Source organism: Pelodiscus sinensis, chromosome 28, assembly GCF_049634645.1.
Source record: "Pelodiscus sinensis isolate JC-2024 chromosome 28, ASM4963464v1, whole genome shotgun sequence".
Lineage (NCBI taxonomy): Eukaryota > Metazoa > Chordata > Testudines > Trionychidae > Pelodiscus > Pelodiscus sinensis.
In genome coordinates this window covers 7,314,803-7,333,431 of record NC_134738.1, presented here as the reverse complement: position 1 = coordinate 7,333,431, position 18,629 = coordinate 7,314,803, and the positions used below count along the sequence as shown (strand labels likewise).

General features: G+C 45.1%; 1 long non-coding RNA gene across 1 annotated transcript; it reads right to left on the bottom strand.

Moving 5' to 3' along the window:
* Positions 1-254: 254 nt before the first annotated feature.
* Positions 255-18,334, bottom strand: LOC112544291 (uncharacterized). Its single transcript, XR_012897966.1, has 4 exons — positions 18,160-18,334; positions 15,582-15,646; positions 14,351-14,768; positions 255-452 (listed from the first exon to the last, which is right to left on the bottom strand). It is a non-coding gene; the product is annotated as an uncharacterized LOC112544291 (long non-coding RNA).
* Positions 18,335-18,629: the final 295 nt, after the last annotated feature.

The window sequence follows — 18,629 nt, the reverse complement described above, 5'->3', positions numbered from 1 at the left end:
ACATGTTGCTGAGAGCTTGGCTGCACTTTCTGCAGGCTGCCATCCGGGACGTCCATCGGGGGGCTGTCAGTATCCAGGAGGCCCTGCGGGAGAGCTTCCACCCTGAGGAGCACTAAGAGCCTCCCTGGTCTGCCCCATTGGGGTCTTGTGCCTCATTCCTCCCTCACGTCCTTCCACTTACCCCTCCCTAACCCCCCTTCCTGATGTAAAATAAAATACACATATTTTCATGAACACAAACTCTCTTTATTTAACAAAACTGGGGGAGTGGGGAATGAACTCTGGTGAGACTGGGGAAAGGATGCGGGAGAGGGGAGAAGAGAGGGTAGGAGAGGGGAGGGCCTTGGTTCTCCATTCACTCACAGCACTGCAGATTAGGAGTCACCTCATTTCTATTTTCTTGGCATCAGTTCCAAGGAGAAACCTTTTCCTTCTCCCGTCCAAGTTCTCTGCTGTAGGTCAGAGGGAAATAAAGTTAGCCCACTGCACGTGCAATGATTGCATATCGGGGAATACATTGAGGGATCTCCAGACCTGAAAGCCCCATTTGCTCCAGCTTGAGCTAAGAGCCCAGTCTCTGTAGTTGGGCATTGGAAAAAACCCCATCCTCTACAGATAGCACAGATGGTGCTTTGGAAATCACACCTGACAGAAATTTACCCTATCAAATATTTGGCTGAACTAATGGGAAGCATCAGAGGGGTAGCTGAGTTAGTCTGTAAGGCTATGTCTACACTACGTTTTTTTTTTTTTTTTTTTTTGCAGAAGGGCAATGCAAATGAAGCGCTGATTAGCATTTTTGTGTACTTCATTTGCATAGTCTCTTCCGATCTGTTCTTGTGCAATAACATGCAGTGTGGACATTTCCTTTTTTGCGCAAAACACCCTTTTTATGCAAGATCCTTATGCCTCCATGCTGCCTGTTTTTTCAAAAAAACATCTTGTGCAAAAAACAGATTGGAAGAGATTATGCAAATGAAGCCCGCAAAAATGCTAATCAGTGCTTCATTTGCATTGCCCTTCTGAAAAAAAAAAAGTAGTGTAGACATAGCCTAACTGGAAAAACTTAAAAAACAACAAACAATCCTGCAGCACCTTAGGGTATGTCTACACTACCCTCCTAGTTCGAACTAGGAGGGTAATGTAGGCATACCGCACTTGCAAATGAAGCCCGGGATTTGAATTTCCCGGGCTTCATTTGCATAAGCGGGGAGCCGCCATTTTTAAAACCCCTCGGTTCCACGAGGTGTACCGGTAGTTCGGAATAAGAATCCTAGTCCGAACTACCTAGTTCGAGTCCCGTGTAGCCGCGCTGCACCGGGTTCGAACCAGCGGGGTTTTAAAAATGGCGGCTCCCCACTTATGCAAATGAAGCCCGGGAAAATCAAATCCCGGGCTTCATTTGCAAGTGCGGTATGCCTACATTACCCCGCTAGTTCGAACTAGCGGGGTAGTGTAGACATACCCTTAGAGACTAACAAAACATGGCATCATGAGCTTTTGTGAGCACAACCCACCTCTTCAAACGAATGGGAAGCAGTTCTAGATGCAACACTGAGCTAATGACGGCAGATGAATCTGAATGATAAAAGCACTGTGGTTTTAAGGCCGGACGCTCAGATGGTGTAAATTACTGATGTGCCATTTTGTTTCAAAGGAGCTGTCCCAATTTATACCAGCTGAGGATCTGACCCCTTAATGACCAAAAGATGATAAATCTTAGTTTGGTTACCAACTATTCCGGAAGCTGCCTGTTTTTATCAGTCTAATTTATTTTGTTGAAAGAGAAGGGAAAACCCACATTCCATTTGAAAAAGTATTAAGAAAAAACAATTTTTGCTAATGAAACACCCCTCCTCCCTCTTTTAAATTAAATTTCACCCTTTAAATTCAAAAATTACGCTGAGACATAATATGCCATTTACCCACTTTCCATTCTTCCCATGCACAGTAATTGTGTTAGAGGTTATCATTTATATTGAAGATCATCCTTGAGTTAGTTAATTGGGCCTCAAGCTCTATAAAAATAATTCAAACCTGGCAACTGTTAATAAATTTAAAGACCTACAATTTGTTTCATCCTTGGAACAATTCAACAGGCTAAGAAGTCACTTGTCTTTAGCCCTAATGTTATTAAAGAAGGAAATGTTTCAGCCTGGCAACATTAGGTTATTGCGTTAATGTATGGTCATTTACGTTTCCAAGTGGAAAATGGGAGTGCTGGCATTTGGGGAATGCCAGCCATGTCAATTTTTAAATCAAGACAAAAATTTACTAAACACGTTTATAATGTTGTAACAGCCCATTTTACAAGCCACAGAGGAAGCCGTTTCACACTCCTTTCCTGGCTGATTTCTCCTAGGATATTAACCATCTTTACTTTATTTTAGGCAATGGGTATGGTGGCATATAATTACAACAGCAGCATCTCACTGAACACAGCCTTGGCAAATACACCCCTGTGATATGATGTCCATAAAAGGGTTAATTTGTAGGAGTGGGTGAGAATTAACCCAAGTGCTGGGGGCCAGGAGCTGGCCAATGAGGCACTTAAGCCCTAAAAAACAGGGCTTAAGTAGTGAAAAAGCCTCGTTCTAGATCCCTGCACAGGAGACTTCATCCTGGGCAGTGAGGGGGAAGAGCCCTGCCTCCATCCCTTGACAAGTCAATGAGATTTTGATCGTGTGGTTATGGCACAAACCCAGGACTTTGGAGACCTACTTCTATTCCTTGTCCTTCCATAAACTTCCTGTGTAACCCTGGGCAAGTCACTTAACCTTTCTGTGCCTCAGTTCTCAATCTGTAAAATGGCAGTTCCTCATGAAAGTAGGCTAAATACATAAAAGATTATGAAGCATTTTGAGATCTGCTCATGAAAACACTATATAAAAGCTAAATATTATTGTAATTCAATATGAAGATAATAAAGTGCTATAGAATCCGACAGATTATGTCAAAATACTGTCAAGCTGGAGGACTCCTTACTCTGACTCCTGTAACCCTCATTGTACGAGAAGTAAGGGAAGTTGGAGGAAGAGAGGTGTTTCAAAATAAGTGCTGAGTAGACACTCCCAATTTCAAAATAAGCTATTTTGAAATAAGCTACACAATCAACGTCTCTCAATTTGCATAGTTTATTTCGAGTTAAGCCCGGCTGTGTAGATGCACCCCAATATGCTTAACTCCATCAAAGCCTGTGAAGAGTAGATCATGTGCTCAACTGAGCCCTTTTCTGCAGCATCTCAATTCCTGGGCCACAACTTGAGTGCCAAGACAGATCAGAGAAAGAGCAGGCTAGAAAGAAGAACTGGGGCTTGATTCTCAAATTATTTATTTTTAAGGGTCAGGTTTTAAAAGGCCCATTATCAAGTATTCAGCACTAGAGCTGGTCAAAAAATGCTGATTGTTGTTCCTGAAAGAGTCAGAAAATATCTATTTTTCCTTCAAAATTTCCCATGGAAAACTTACAGTTTTAAAAGCCTTAGAAATGTTTTTAGTCAAATAAATTTGTCTCTGATCTTGGTGCCTCAATGCGAGCTGAGCACCTCGGAAAACCTGCCTCCAGCTCTCCTCATGCCGATCAGCACACGGTGCAGGACTGTGCATTTTTTCCCCTCCGATGTTTAGGGTTAACTAAGGTGCCAGAATCATCAGTCTGGAGAATGGCCTCATTTATCCAGATGCTAAGTATGGCACCACAAGCTGCAATGCACACTTCCCCCATGCTGTCCTGCCAGGGTGCTTTACTCTGAGTATGAAGTGGGTACAAATGGGAAGACAATTCAGAATCCATAGCACAGCTCATACCTTTGGCAATTATGCTAGGCTGGTCAACGAGGCTGGCTAGTTGTGCCAGTCGTGACAGTGAATTTGTGGTGTGTGCATCTGTTTGCTAAGACCTGGACTGAGCCCACCAACTAACTGTTACATTAAGCATTGAAGAGCCACTAGACAGCCCTGGCTGGGTTCAGAGCAGGCTGGATTCAAACCAATGACCTGGGGGTGACAAGCTGGGTGATCCATTTCCTTGCTGTTATCTAGGCAGATAGCTATTTAATCAGAATAACTAGGGTCCAGGGACAATTCCAGCTGGACAGGTAGCCAATTCAGTGATATACAAGTGCAGTTCATTAAGGGGTAGTGTTACAATCACTAGTCACTGCCTCTCAGCCATCCTGCTCGAATCCTGGCAATGCTGCATGATCCATGGTAGCCCTGGATGGAAGGTCAGCTTCACAGAAAGTCTCCCTCTCCCCTCCGTCTGTTGAGCTGGGCACCTGAGTCGCATTCTGCTTGGAGCAGGCACATATGAACAGTGGCGCTCAGGTAGGGAATGAGTCATTGTGTCCTCCAAAGACACTTGGGGAAAGCACAGCTGAACAGCAGCCACTAACCCCGTTCATAAGTGCAGCATTTCTCAAGAGTGCCGCGTGGGGGTGGATTTTGTCCCTTCCTCCAGAATCTTGCCCTTTTGCATAGCTATTGCTTTAGATCACATTCTACCTGTGCTGTCCCTAGACCAAATGGCACCCCAGCGCCCCCCTCCTTCTCTTGTTAAACTTCTGAATACCTTATAGCACCCCAAACACAGTGCCTCAGGTGATTGCTTGGGTCACCTGCCCCTATATCCACCAGTCCCTACATTTCTATCCTCAGTTATACTGGTTTAGATCAGAAACCAAAATAATCACTCTGGTTTTACAATGGAGTTGGAAGGCCGAATGTGACTATGAATCTTTCATTTACAGGTGAATTACCAAAATGAAACATATTTTCATATTAACGCTTCTTTGCTTTTACGATACAGCCGGAAATTCACTCCCATTCCCATTCCAATGGCCAATGAAAGGGTTGAGCTCTCTATAGCCATGGGGGCCTCTGTATAGGAGTGAACTTCACTCTAAGTTTTGCAGAGCAATTTTATTTATTTTACTGTTAGTCTTCATTATTGTGCTGCAGTTGTGTGCCTAGAAGCCCCAGTCACTGGCCAGAACTGCTAGTTTCTAAGTCTGTGCGTTATCCATTAGATGCATTATGGTAGCACTTAGCAGCCCCACTCAGACAAGGCGCTGATTGTGCTATCTGCTGGACAAACTCCGGAAAAGATGGCCAACGTCTCAGGAAGCTAGATGTAGACAAATATAATGTGAGTGCAAATGTCCATACATATAAAATGATAAACATTCAAAAAGCAGTCTCCAAAAGTGAGATGGGCTACACCATTTTGGAGCAACAAACGAAAATCAAGAACATTTTTTTGTGTGTGCCCTGATGGGGGAGATAACATTTCCTTGAGACGTTTTAAGTAAATTACCTCACATGAGGATATATTTATTATTATAATTTATCATTTATATTGCACTGCTGCCCAACAGTCTGAGTCATAGACCTGGATCCCATTATGCTAAGCTCTATACACATCCCAAACAAAAAGCCTTTCCCTACCCCAATGAGCTTACAGTCTAGATTTACCAGCTGTATGGTGTGGTTACCACTGGTAATGGGACAGATTCACAAATGTCACTAAGGGCTTGTCTATGATACTGATTTGCACATATTTAGTAAAATGAGTTTAGTTAAGACACTATAGTTAAGTATTAGTTAAGACTCAATATAGACACTCCTCTTTCAGTTTAAGAGTGGCAGAGTCCATGTCTACACTACAGGGAACAAAGCTAGACTCCATCTTATAGATGCACCCATAGTGTAGACAGGAACACTGCCTGTCTGGGTGCCAGTAGCTAACGCAAGGGAATCATTCTTCCTAGCCACATGTACTCTCAGGATAAGGATGGCCTACTCACACCCCTGGAGTGTCACAGTTACATTGACCAGGCCTTTTTTGTTTTAGCTTACACCTGCCCCCTAAGGCCCTGTCTACACACAGACTTGAAAACCAGTTTAGTTAAACTGGTGTAAGTTCTCTGTGTGGCTATGGGTTATTTGGTTTAGCTTAAATCTGTTCCCAATCCATTTAAACTCAACTAACATGAGTCTGCATTAAGGTTCAGTAAGAATGTCTACACAGCCTTTTGTGCATGTTTGACTAAAAAACAGGTTTAAAAGTACACCCTTACGCAAGGTCTACACTAGTGAAGAAAAACGATCTAAGATACGCAATTCCAGCTACAATAATTAGGTAGCTGGAGTCGACATACCTTACATCAATTTTCTGGGGCAGTCCCACAGTGGAAGGTCAACGGGAGTAACTCTCCCATCGACTTCCCTTACTCTTCGCAGTTTCAGGGTTAACAGGGGTGCGCTCAGCGTTTGATTTAGGGGTCCGTACTAGACTCGCTAAATCAAATGCTGAAAGATCAACTTCCACAGCGTTGATCTTCCTGGATGTGGAGATATGCCCTTAGTAAAGCCAAACTACCTTTCTTACACAGACAAGCCCGGCCTCTTGCAATCTGATTCTATTTCTATTCTAGTTTTACAACCAGGGTAACTACTGACAGAATTAGAACCTCTTCTAGTTTACATGATGCAAGCTGGAATCAAGGCTGTAGGGCTTCTAATAAATGGAATTGACTACTGCTACTTTGTCTTTGCCCTGTCCCATAAATTGGGGTTCTTGTTCTTCATCCCCAAGCATTCTTGTCAAGTGTGTCTGTCAAGCCAACATCAACTCTCTTCCAACATCTCAAACCACGATTTCCGAGGACTTTCCTGTGGTCTTTGTCCCATAACTAGAAGTTCTTGTACCCTCTGGCCACCATATCCCACATCTTCTTGTTTCATATAACCCAGCTATTTCCCGCAGTTTTTCCATGATAAGGGTGTGATGGAGCATCTTCCCCCCACTCTATGTAAGGGGTTAATAGAGCCCTTGGGAGGCTGCAGGGAAACTGGCCAGCAGGAGAAGCACAATGAGGAGCAGCCAATCTGGGCCCTATAAGAAGAGCTGCAGGGAGCTCAAGGACTGTGTACCTGGAGGGCTGCATGAAGGTAACACCTTGGAGAGGGCAGTTGCTAGCAGGGACCTGGCTGGCTGCTGGGACATGCCATCTGGAGGGTGAAGAAGGTGCTGCGGCTGCAGGGTATTGAAACATCACGGGTGGACAAGTTAAGGAGAAGCAGCAGGAGTCTCCTAGTGACAGGGTTCCTGGGGCAGGACTCAGTGACAGTCCCAGTTTCCCCCCCAGTGGCTGGCAAGTGGGAAGTGGCTGTTTATCCACCACAGCCCCAAACTGTTTCTCAGACTCACTGCTTCCCAGGATGGAGTCAACCTCTAAGCAAGGCCTATATCTTTGAACACATTTATCTCCAGCCACACACACCCTGGTTGCTTGTGCCCAGCACAAAGGATCCAGTTGCTATCAGTGACTTTGCCTTTAAATTACTTACCTCACTGCCCATCTTAGTGCTGTCAGCAGACTTTATCAGTGATGATGCTGTGGCTAATGGCTTGGGGACTGGCTTAGCAGAATACTTGCCAGGCCTGGTGGCAATATGGAAACAGGCACAGTGTACAGGGTTCACCCTCTCTGGGGAGAGCTCTCTTCTGCTATGGACATGTGTCGACATGCTCCCACTCCTTCTCCAGCCTCCGGGAGTGCATGGTGTTCCATATGCACCTTCTTCTGGATTGCCTATCCACTTCCCCCTCCTCCCGTAGCTACTGGGATGTTAGGGGAGAACCCAGGCTCAACCACTCCTCTGGGTCCCCGACCACGGACCCTATAAAAAGCAGTTGTTTGCTGAGTGCCAGTCCTTGAAGTTTCACTGCTATTCTCCATCCCTGGGCCACATCCTCTTGGGTCTGCACCTCAAGCACTTTGCAAGGGCTAATTAACACTTGCCAAGTGCTTCGAGATCCTTGGATGGAATATGGTATAGAAGTGAAATGCACCCTGTTGCACCCACCAAATAGAACATAAGTGCTGCCAAATTGTCCTTGTGCTGTGTCTCTCTATGGGGGTGAATTTCACCCACAGAGCACAGAATGGGTTTTTTTTTTTTACACAGACACTAAAGTGCTTTGTGGGATTTCTGGTTGCCAGGATATTCATTATTCCATTGTTACTGTCTCTAAAAGTCTCTTATACTGCCATTGTAGGTATTCCACAGCTGACTTGTTTGCTTCAATTTTGTTGTTAAATTTTAATCACTGGGTTTTGTTATCTCATCTATTAAATCTTCATACATTTATGAGTAAGTATAGCTTACACCTAATGGTGTGGGAGAAATCCCGGCATAGAACAGCCTAATTGTTTATTAGGGAGAAGAAATATATGAATGTATAATAGGTTGTAAGTAAAAAAATAAAAGCTTTTAGAAGAGCTAATTGAATAGAGTTCAATGCCAATAAGTAATGAGAAAAATATTTTCACAGGCCTAACACCTCCCCTCCGATCTCAAATAAATATCAATATGGTATTGAGAAAATAATGAAGGTTAAACCTTTTAAATTCACTTTACTTTTGTAATTACAGAAATAAAAAGCAATATTCTTGTGATTGCATTTATCAGGTAGATAATGAAACACTTGCTAATGTATTGCTGGTTAAATCCCGAGTGAGCATACATGCACGCATGCGCGCGCGCACACACACTCAGCATGAACACAAAGTTTTTGGCTTTAGTCTGGATGAATGATTTCTGTGTGGCTATGCTATTTTAATTACATTTCTTGTAATGAGTTTATCTCAGTATAGTCAGGTGCATGTAGTTCAGAGATGCACCTTATACAGATTTATAGTAAATTGACATTTACTTGGGATAACAGAGACTTGGTGGGATGACTCGCATGACTGGTGTGCTGTCATGGAAGGGTATAGAAGGATGTGGACGCATTAGAAATGGGTCCAGCGGAGGACAACCAAAATAATTATGGGGCTGGAGCATATGACTTATGAGGAGAGGCTGAGGGACTTGGGTCTGTTTAGTCTGCAGAAGCGAAGAGTGAGGGAGGATTTGACAGCAGCCTGAAGGGAGGGAGGTTCCAAAGAGGATGGAGAAAGTCTGTTCTCAGTAGTGACGGATAGCAGAACAAGGATCAATGGTCTCAAGTTGTGGTAGGAGAGGTCCAGGTTGGATATTAGGAAAAACTATTTCACTAGGAGAGTGGTGAAGCACTGGAATATGTTACCTAGGGAAGTAGTGGAGTCTCCATCCCTAGAGGTGTTTAAGTCTCTGCTCGACAAAGCCCTGGCCGGGTTGATTTAGTTGGGATTGGTCCTGCCTAGAGCAGGGGGCTGGACTTGATGACCTTCTGAGGTCTCTTCCAGATCTATGGTTCTATGATTCTATGACATTCTCACTTCAGCTCAACTTCCTTCCCCCACCAAATCAGCACAAAGGGGACAGACTTTGGGTTCAAATGACCAGAAAATTCCCCTGTTGGCAGGGGCATGGGGCAGTAGGTGGAAGAGCTGTTTCCAATACAAGCTGCCGCCCCTCCCATACTCACTGATAAAGGGTATATCCGCACTACAGAGTTGTGTCAGAAAAACAGCCATTTTTCTGAAAAAAATTCAATTGCGTCCACACTGCAAATGTGTTCTTCCGAAAGAAAATCGAAAGAACAGAGGAGGTTTTCTGAAATTGGTAATCCTCATTCTATGAGGGAGAAGCCTTTTTCCGAACGAGCTCTTTCGGAAAAAGGCATGTGTGGACGGGGAAGAGGGAGTTCTTTCGAAAAAAGAGGAAAGAGGAAAAAGCGCAGGTGTTCACTCTGTCCATAGTAATCACAGCTTAAATGCGAGATAGCATCCATTCAGTGTGGACTCTATCTTTCGTAAAAGCAGACCGCTTTTTAATGCACTTTTGTGTGTGGATGCTCTCTTTTGGAAGAAGTTTTTCTGGAAGATGTCTGCAGTCTAGACAAAGCCCAAGAGAAGTATTCAAGCTGGAGATGGGTCATGGCAGAGCAACATTATGCTGATGGGGGTCCAAGGCCAGTGGACCAAGTAAGAACAAACTCTAAGCATCTCTTCTTCATGCCAGAGCCAGTATCGACTGGCCTCCAGGATCAGGAAGACTTATCAGGTGAAATCCAGCCTTCTGCAGAGGGCCAGCCCAAGGGCAACGTACCACACATCTCATTTGATTCCTATTCCACTCTATACACATAGGCTGTGTCTACATTGGCCCCTATTCCGTAATAGGGATGCAAATGTAGCACTTTGGAATAGGCAAATCCGTGGGGGATTTAAATATCCTCCGCGGCATTTGCATTAACATGGCTGCCGCATGTAGGAATAAGAGATCCTCCGGAAAAGAGCTTATTTTCCGGACGATCGCGTCCAGACTGGTGCTTTTCTCCGGCTTATCTACAAGCCGGAAAAAAGCCGCAGCCATGTTAATGCAAATGCCGCGGGGGATATTTAAATCCCCCGCAGATTTGCCTATTCCAAAGTGCTACATTTGCATCCCTATTAGGGAATAGGGGCCAATGTAGACACAGCCATACACTAATGCGTTGGCTTTATGTACTGGTCTATGCACCATCACTCTCTAGTGGTTGGTCCCTATGGAAATTAAGGGAATAATACTAAATAAGAAGGACATTTTTTTCATTTACGTGCTTAATGACTTGTTTTAGAAATGAGGAATCAGGGGTCTCATCCAATTTCTCCAGACGTGTGTTATTTATGCAGCGTGTGTTGTCTGCGGCAGTGTGGCATGCAGAGTAGATGTTAGTCATGAGCTTGGAGTATCAGATGGAAGTTAAGCTTCTGCTTGAATGTTCTTTCCTAGATCAGAGTCTCATACTTTAATCTCTGTCCTTATTGTTTTAAGTAAGTGATACATTTAAACTGTAAAAGCAGAGCAATGGGCTATAACTGATCACTTGGCAAGTTCAAACCTTGTTCCATGGTTAATTGGTTGCATCCAGCACTAGCCTGGTGGGAAGCCCTCTAATGAATTGGGCCCATTCACACCAGCAGTGAATTTGCCCTGCACTGCCCTCACTCAGCTTCACAGGCATATGAGGGATTCACCATATTTCCCTGAGCATCAGCATTGCTATGGAAATGGAGCGCCTCTATTAACTGGAACTGCTACTTCAAGTGGAATAAAGAGCTATTCACCAGGGCACCCTAGAAAACCAGCCTCTGCTGTACAAAATCATAATATTCCCCCCTGACAATCTCCGAGACTTCTTCTGTGCACTCCACCTTTGTCTGTCATTTCTTCCTTTCCACTCCTGTATGTTTATTGTTGTCACTGTTACTCTTGAAGAGGTAGCGATACAGTTAAAGCAGGAACCCCCATCCTAGCATGGATCCACTAATGTCAGTGTAAATGTGTTTATAGCTTTGGAAAGTGGCATAGTGTGCTTTTATCCTGACATACTTATATACACATAAGAGCTCCAAAAGTCACACCACTAGCCTACACTTTTATACAGGACAAACGTTTCTAGTGCAGATAAATATGTCTGGACAGATAATATAGAGGTAGCTCAACTCACTGGATTAAATGTTATGATCCCTTTGGGGAAAAGGGGAGAAATGTTGATTTTCCATGACATGGGGGACACAGGACTTACGTTAAGTAGCAGATCTGCTGGAATGATTTAGTACAATGTTATTCTTGAATCAATTTGGACTAAAGATGCTCATCCCTTTTCTCACATACCAGAGTTGAAAAAGACACGTTTATCTGAAAAGTTGCAAATAAAATGAATGGGTATCAGAATCGCATAGGAGAGTTGTCAGTATTATTTATCACAGACCTGGGGTTTTAATTTATTTATTTTTGCTGGGGAACTATGAATGAATTAGCAATTGGAGTGAAATGGATGAAATAATTTCACTAATATATTGTCAGCTTGTGTGGAGGAGGAACTTTAGGCATTGAAGCTTTAATGTACTGTCTATTGTTGATCTGGGGAATCTGTAGATCTACTACAAAACCTAGACTCCACAGACCCAAATTATTGCAAGTTCTCATCAGTTCTTGGCCACCTGCCTTTGACCTACTGCATTACAAATGACAGGCATGGTTTCCTGCAGAACCTTTTGGAGATTCCTGAATGTGATGGAGGGAGTGGGGGGATAGGGAGAGACAGAGGATTCGCCTGAGACTAGATGACGGTGAGCAGAATATTATCCCCATGAAAAAATATGAACAGCCATACTATCATAGAATCATAGGACTGGAAGGGACCTCGAGAGGTCATCGAGTCCAGCCCCCCGCCCTCAAGGCAGGATCAAGCTCGGTCTACACCATCCCTGACAGATGTCTATCTAACCTGTTCTTAAATATCTCCAGAGAGGGAGATTCCACCACCTCCCTTGGCAATTTATTCCAATATTTGACCACCCTGACAGTTAGGAATTTTTTCCTAATGTCCAATCTAAACCTCCCCTGCTGCACTTTAAGCCCATTACTCCTTGTCCTGTCCTCAGAAACCAAGAGGAACAAATTTTCGCCTTCCTCCTTGTGACACCCTTTTAGATATTTGAAAACCGCTATCATGTCCCCCCTTAATCTTCTTTTTTCCAAACTAAACAAGCCCAGTTCATGAATCCTGGCTTCATAGGTCATGTTCTCTAAACCTTTAATCATTCTTGTCGCTCTTCTCTGTACCCTTTCCAATTTCTCCACATCTTTCTTGAAATGTGGCACCCAGAACTGGACACAGTACTCCAGCTGAGGCCTAACTAGTGCAGAGTAGAGCGGCAGAATGACTTCATGAGTTTTGCTTACAACACACCTGTTGATACAACCTAGAATCATATTTGCTTTTTTTGCAACAGCATCACACTGTTGACTCATATTCAACTTGTGGTCCACTATGACCCCTAGATCCCTTTCCGCCATGCTCCTTCCTAGACAGTCGCTTCCCATCGTGTATGTATGGAACTGATTGTTCCTTCTTAAGTGAAGCACTTTGCATTTCTCTTTATTAAACCTCATCCTGTTTACCTCTGACCATTTCTCTAACTTGCTAAGGTCATTTTGAATTATGTCCCTATCCTCCAAAGAAGTCGCAACCCCACCCAGTTTGGTATCATCTGCAAACTTAATAAGCGTACTCTCTATCCCAATATCTACATCATTGATGAAGATATTGAACAGTACGGGTCCCAAAACAGACCCTTGCGGAACTCCACTTGTTATCCCTTTCCAGCAGGATTTAGAACCGTTAACAACAACTCTCTGACTACGGTTATCCAGCCAATTATGCACCCACCTTATCGTGGCCCTAGGTCAGATCAAACTCCATCTAGCCCAACTAGTCTGTCTTCTGACAGTGGCCAATCCCAGGTGTTCCACAGGGAATGAACAGAACAGGGAATTATCACATGTTCCATCCTCCATCCCCTATTCCCAGTGTAACCCGCACACCAAGGCTATGTCTACACTGGCGGGTTGTTGCGCCAGAAGTATGCAAATGAGATTAAGCGTGGAATATCGCCGAGCCTCATTTGCATACCTAATGAGCTGCCATTTTTGCGGAAGAGGCTCTTGCGCTAGAAGGAGCTGTCTACACTGCCCCTTCTTGTGCAAGAAAAACCCTCTTGCGCAATGCCGTTAGTCCTGAAAATAATCAGCATAATGGCATTGCGCAAGAGGGGTTTTCTTGCACAAGAAGGGGCAGTGTAGACAGCTCCTTCTAGCGCAAGAGCCTCTTCTGCAAAAATGGCAGCTCATTAGGTATGCAAATGAGGCTCGGCGATATTCCATGCTTAGCCTCATTTGCATACTTCTGGCGCAACAACCCGCCAGGGTAGACACAGCCCTCGTGTGGTTCACTGTCCCATGCAGTGGCACCTAGACCACAGCAACAGATAAGAACAAGAGACCTTTACAGGATGAGCTGAAAGGTAGCTGGCATTTAGCTCAAAGGGTAGAGGCTCCTATATTAAGCTAAAGCTCCATGCATTGACTTCCCATTGAAATGACTGACTTTGGCGGGATCCCCACAGTCAGCATTCTTCTAGGATCCTTCCCCAAGAAGATCAACAGTAAAGTGAAACCTCCCTCTATAGAACTTCTTCTTCCTTCAACACTTCAAGTCAAATTGCAAACAATTTCTTAAAGGCCCCTGTCATGGGGCACACGCCCCCCAGTAGCCTCAGTGCCCCCTGACTGTCTTCACATGGCCCATCTCAGGGCAAGTTACAGTCTGTATGGGTTGCTCATCATCGGCTTCACCGCAGTTTATACTGGCCCTTTAAACAGGCCGAGTCTCCAAACAGATTCTCGTCGTAGCTGGGCACCCCCCCGGTAGGGGGACCCGGGCCCACCCTACTCCACCGGGTCCCGGCCCAGGGCCCTGTGAGCGACCGGGTATAGGGTCACTCCCTCGGTGGGGCTAGCTAGCCAAAACCCACCAAGTCTCTCGGGCTAAGAGGGGCGCCTCCCGCTCCTGCCCTGGGCCACTTCCTACCTGGCCTTGCCCAGCTGGCTGCGATCTCCAGGGCGGCGTCCCCTCGGCAGGTAGTCTCCAGGTGGCACCAACTCGCCTCTGCTTTCCTCCCGGCCTCTCCTGGAGTCCCCGGCAACTGCTGAGGGAGAGCTTCTCTCTCCAGTCCCTCTCCTGCAGCTGTAGCCCTCCCAGGAGCTCTTGCTGCCTCTGCAGTCAGCCCTGCCTCCTCTCCAGCAACTGTGCCTCTCCTTTTATAGCCGGCAGCTGGTCTCATTAGCCTCACCATCTCAGCTGGTCTTCCAGCTTCCCTCAGGCTCGGGGCCTGAGCCTTGGGCTTAAAGGCCCAGTGCAGGGCAGGCGCCCTGTCACAGCCCCCAATCTCTTGTTTTCGGCGGGACGAGAGGAGAGTGGTCGACAGCAGGCAGAAGCTCTTCCCCAGCTGAAGACATTAGCAGAAGTTACTCCTTAGTAGCAGGACTCAGGAACAGTAGCTGCATCGTTAACTTCCCTTCTGGGGCTACACAACCATGAAGAATTCCGCTGTGTGATAACTTCCTGTTTCTGACCCCTGTAGTGCACATGCAGCTCAAAGTGACGGACCTACCATTGCTCATTTGCTCTCAGGCAGACCAATCAGATCTGTCCCATTGGACATTTGCTTAGGTCTGTCAGGAGGCTGCTATTTGTTTAGTACAGTAGACTTCCGATAATCCAGCACCTTTTAGACCTATGTGGTGCCGGATTATCAGATTTGCCGGAGAATCGGGAGGTCCAGTATAGCTGCACAATCTCCCTCCTTCTCCTCTCCCCTTTCCTCTTTGCAGCTTCTCCCTGCTGTAACCTGATCCTCCTCCCCCTCACCTCCCCTTTCCCCTTCGCTGAAGCAAAACGCTCTTCTCCATACTGTAACATGATCCCACTTCCTCCCCCTCTCCCCCAACCTTATGCTCCCTCTGGTTACAGCCAGCACGTGTGCTAAACGGCAGGCTTTTTAATCAGCTGGTCAGGAGCACTTGGCATTTTGATGCCGGAGTATCAGGAGTGCTGAACAGTTGGATGCCGTACTATCGGAGTTTTACTGTATTTGTTAGTAGTGAGAGACTCTAACTAAGAACAAACACCCATTGTGCTAGATATTGAATAAACTACGAAGAAAACCATTCGCAGCCCCGAAGGTGCTCCCACGTAAATAAATATTTGTCTGGTAGTAAAAGATTGAGTTTGAAAAATCCAAGTAGCGTTGTCTTCCTACCTCAGTTTACTCATCTATGAAATGGGGAAGATGATGCTGACCTCCTTTCTGAAGCCCCTTGACATCTAAAGATGAAAAAACACAGTGAGTGCTAAATATTATTTGCCTTGCAGTGGCATGCAGGGGTTCCAGTCTCCGAACTGGCTCCATTGTGCTAGGCTCAATACAAATACGGGACAGGAAGATAGTCCCTGTCCCAGAAAGCTTGCAATTAAAGTATAAACAGAGACATCAGAAGGAGACAGAAAGAGGGGTGGGCAGTGCTAGGAAACAATGAAACAACATTGATCAGTTTGAAGGGCAGTTTTCCCATTTTATAAAAATGAAAATGTGCCAAGTGATGCGTCTTGGGCTGGGGGCATGTTCATTGATAGAACACTTGCTATCAGCACTAGACAGGTAAGAATTGCTCCTCCAAACAAATCAACATGAGCTCATTCCCTCTCACGTCAGGTGTTGGCCTAAGAAAAGAGATAACTTCCGCTGTGCCCTGAATGATAATTTTAAGGGAATACTTTCCCTGTACACATACCAAAAAAAAAAAAAAAAAAAAAACCCCACAATTAACCTGTGGAACTCATTACCTCAAGATAATCATAGGCCCAGGAGGATTAAAAATGATTAGCTATTACTGTGGATAATATCCAAAATTAGTAAGAAATAAAAAAGTAATGAGGAATTTTGGAAGGGCTCTTGTACATTTCAAAGGCTCAGCTGCCGTAGGGAGTGTAGGGCCAGCAGGGTGCTGTGCTTCTGCTTTTGAACTGTAGCAAGAGCCCATCACAGCTAGTTCAAAGGCAGAGGTGCCCTTATAGACAAATCAAATAGTCGATGGAAATCCCATCGACTATTCAATTAGTAAATTAATCTAAATTTAACATCCCTAATTAGGATTCCATGCTCTGTTATGTGGTTATTGCCCCTTACCTTGTAGAAGGGGCATTTACTGACGATCCATCATGATGTCAACTTCAATCCGGTCCTGAACCTAGGCTGGCATGTACGTTATTTGTGGAGAGCAGTTGTTACCAAGATGTTTCTTAATGAAATGTCCTGCATTTCTTGGAGTGATTTTACTCAGAAAAAGTTTCCAGGCCAGAGCGCTCCAACCTGCAGTGGGCGGGGAGCTGGGTGAGTCAGGCCAGACATGAGAGGCAAAAAAGGACAAGTGCCCAGGAGATCCATCCTGGATTCCCAGCAGGGCTGACGTCCCCATGTGGGAGTCCATGTGCGGGACAGAGGGAGGGCTGCCCAGCCACGGTGCCGGACCCAGACGTGGTCAGAGTGAGCCAGTCAGCACCTCTCAGGCTCTGCCCACAAGGCTAAGCAGCCAGCACTTCCTACAATTCCCCAGCGCTCCCTACACCTCCTCCCCGGGGGCTAGAAACACCGACACCCTGTACCCGTTTCTTCCAGCCAGCCCATCTGCTTGCATCTTTCAAAGCTCACGCCGCCTGGAAGACGCCTCGCTGTTGTGGAGCATGTTCCCAGTGGAAACCATGTTCAAACAATTCCACCCGGGGGCCACGTGTGGAGTCCCATGTAAACCCAAACCACACCGCAGGCCACAAACAAATTTTCCACAGGCTGCATGCAGCCCATGGGCCGCATGTTGAGTAGCCCTGTCTTAGACACTAATCGGTTTATTTACTAATATTTATTATTTAGCTTATGCCCTAATAAATCTGTTGTTCACTAAGGTGCCACAGGACTTCTCGTTGTTTTAGCTGGAGCTAGTGAATTCCAATCAAGAAACTTCCACTGAGAATGCCCTGTCCCCAAGTGGTTAAATCGAGGCTCGGTTACCCTGCAAGCCTTAACTGCCATAGCATATCATGGGGAAGAGTCTGACTTGCCAATAGCCCGGACCCAAGAATTTGCACTAGTTTTGTAAATTCTTCTCCGACACTTTGCTTGAATGCCTAAGTCATCATAAATTGTAAAATGAGAAACCCTGTTGCAATGGTTGTCAAATGCACAATAAAGAATTCAATAAGAAGGGAAGGTTGCACTGCTTCTTCTTATTGCTTGAGCTATTCTGTGCATCAACAGAGGAGGTAGGGTCTGCACATTACCAGATCCTCAGCACTTGATTCTCTCTATAAAAGTTTTTAATTTCATAGATTCTAACTCTCATTTGTGACAGATCCCATTTACAGAGCTACCTCTGTTCAAAGAGGCCTTTCTTTACACTTACTTTGAAGCCTCTTTATGTTTGCAGAGCAGAAATGAAAATTAACCCCATCATCACTAATCATTAGCTGTCTTTGCAAATGGAACCGGCATGCCAGGCAATGCAGACCAAATCATCAGCTCTGAGTTGCACTGAGGCATGACTACACTTACCATGTTGGAGATTGATCTTCTGGTGCTCAATTTAGTGGGTCTAGTAAGAACTAGCTAAATCAAATGCTGAGGGCACCCCTGGGTTGACACTGGTACACCTTGATTTGTGAGGAATAAAGGAAGTCATTGGGAGTGTTTGCTTCTGCCGCTCTCCCACTGTGAAGGCGACACCAAGCTCAGCTTAAGGTCCGTTGTCTGAAGCTACGTTATTTATATAGTTGGAGTTCCATACCTTAAGCTGACCTTCTGGATGTGGTATAAACCTGGCCCGGGGTAAATCCAAAGGGACTCCACTGTGGTGACTCCAGACTTGTCAGTGTTAAGAGCGCTGAAACAAGAAAACCACGTTTAGGGCCAACTCCTCCGACTCCACCATGTTTTTGCCCTCCATTTCTCAGTCTCCTTACTAAAGCCACTGGCATGAAAACAAGTGGCTTACACTATATCTGGTCCTACTGCTGGTTCCCCTCCAGGTCACTTGTCATTCTCTGGCTGTGACATCATAATTGTGCCACATCAGCGGACAGCTGTTACGTTACAGGCAGGGAATTTGCCTTTCCTCAAGACGTGGTTATCGTTTCCTTTGTATGGAAGTTTCAGAAGAAAGACTTCTTAAATATGTATAATTATATGAAACATATAAAACTTTATATATTACATGTATTCATCTGGGTCCTAAAGGTAAAGACCTGCAAATCTGTG